Here is a 2251-nt window from a genome sequence, read left to right as displayed (position 1 = left end):
ATAACCACAACACAAAGCAACTAAAACCCTAACCTAGAGAGCGCTAGGAGAGACTCGCTCAGGGAAGATGGACCAGCATAGGTCAACTTCTCTATTTCCCCAGCAGAGTCGCCAGTTGTCGCATTACGCGAAAAACCGGCGGGAAAAGAAGAAACAACAGAGCCGCCACCGTGCGTTATTTATCCCAAAAGAGGGAAAGGAAACGCTCAGAGTAAACCTAGGAAAGAACATGGTCTCGCGACCAAAGAGAATGGGTTCGGGAGTCGGTTATGCGAAGGGAAGGTATTAGCACCCCTACGCATCCGTAGTACTCTACGGGATCCACGCGCAAAAGGAAAGAAAATTGGTTGCTAAACACTGCTCAAACACACACACACTGGCTGAAAGAGACACAAGAAACCGACTGAAACTGACTCGGCAGGATGTCGCATCCTGGGCCTACTTAGTCTATCAGGCATAGACATCAGAGTCGAAGTAGTTCGGAATGGGGAGACGACACATGCTCGCTAGGATATCGCATCCTATGCATACGTATCTTCTTGGACGAAGGAAGAATCAGAGCATTCGTAGCTCAGCTGACACGCACACAAACAAACAAGACACGGGCAAACATGGAGCCTGAATGCCAATCACTGGGCTTACATCAGCATCCGAACCCAAAACACACGCACACTGGAACCCAAATGCCACTCGATGGACTTACATCAGCTTCCAAGCACACAACAACACAACAAGTTAATAGGGAGTCGGGGACTCGAGCCTATAACTGTCAAGCACACACTCAAACAAACAGACAACAGGTTGCTAAGGAGTCAGGCACTCGAGCCTAGCAACTGTCAAACAACACACACAAAAAGAAAAAAGGCGCCCGGAGAGATCAGCTCATCTCCTGCCTACGTACCTCATCTGGTATGAGGATCAGGGCGACGTAGTTCCCCTACGCAGGGAAAAAGAACTAGCCTAACCAGATAACAGAGGGAGACACAACACTAGGGAGACTACGACTCGAGCCTAGATGTTGTCATGCAAAGTCGTCCCTAAGTTAAGGTTTCTAGCTAACTTGCACAGGAAGCAAGCCTATCCTAAACATGACTTGCACAGGAAGCAAGCCACACACACACCTAACTTGCACAGGAAGCAAGGGTCTCGATTGCAACTAGGGCAAGAGAAAGGGGAGGTCTCAATCGCAACGAGGGCGAGAGAAAGGATCACAACGCGGGCGAAAACAAGCAAGGATTAGTTGTTAGTCGTTAGTCAAACTCGACAAGACATCGCATCTCGTGCCTACTGTCGCATCACGCGAAAAACCAGCGGGAAAACAAGAACAACAGAGCCGCCACCGTGCGTTATTTATCCCAAAAGAGGGAAAGGAAACGCTCAGAGTAAACCTGGGAAAGACATGGTCTCGCGACCAAAGAGAATGGGTTCGGGAGTCGGTTATGCGAAGGGAAGGTATTAGCACCCCTACGCATCCGTAGTACTCTACGGGATCCACGCACAATTGGAAGGAATATTGGTTGCTAAACACTGCTCAAACACACACACACACTGGCTGAAAGAGACACAAGAAAACAGACAAGACTGACTCGGCAGGATATCGCGTCCTGGGCCTACTTAGTCTATCAGGCATAGACATCAGAGTCGAAGTAGTTCGGACTGGGGAAACGACACATGCTCGCTAGGATATCGCATCCTATGCATACGTATCTCCTCGGACGAGAGAAGAATCAGAGCATTCGTAGCTCGGCTGACACGCACACAAACAAACACTGGCAAAGGAAAACGTGGAGCCTGAATGCCAATCACTGGACTTACATCAGCATCCGAACCAAAACACACACAAAGAGGCAAACGTGGAGCCTGAACGCCAATCACTGGGCTTACATCAGCATCCGAACCGAAACACACACAAGAAGGCAAACATGGAGCCCAAATGCCAATCACTGGACTTACATCAGCATCCGAACCAAACACACGCACACTGGAACCTAACTGCCACTCGATGGACTTACATCAGCTTCCAAGCACACAACAAGACAAAACAAAGACACAGGCGCCCAGAGAGATCTGCTCATCTCCTGCCTACGTACCTCATCTGGTATGAGGATCAGGGCGACGTAGTTCCCCTACGCAGGGAAAAAGGACTAGCCTAACCAGATAACAGAGGGAGACACAGCACTAGGGAGACTACGACTCGAGCCTAGATGTTGTCATGCAAAATCGTCCCTAAGTTAAGGTTTCTTAGCTAACT

The sequence above is a fragment of the Lathyrus oleraceus genome, chromosome 5 (genome assembly GCF_024323335.1).
Source record: "Lathyrus oleraceus cultivar Zhongwan6 chromosome 5, CAAS_Psat_ZW6_1.0, whole genome shotgun sequence".
NCBI lineage: Eukaryota > Viridiplantae > Streptophyta > Magnoliopsida > Fabales > Fabaceae > Lathyrus > Lathyrus oleraceus.
The sequence above is the reverse complement of the archived record's forward strand: the minus strand, read 5'-3'. Positions refer to the sequence as shown.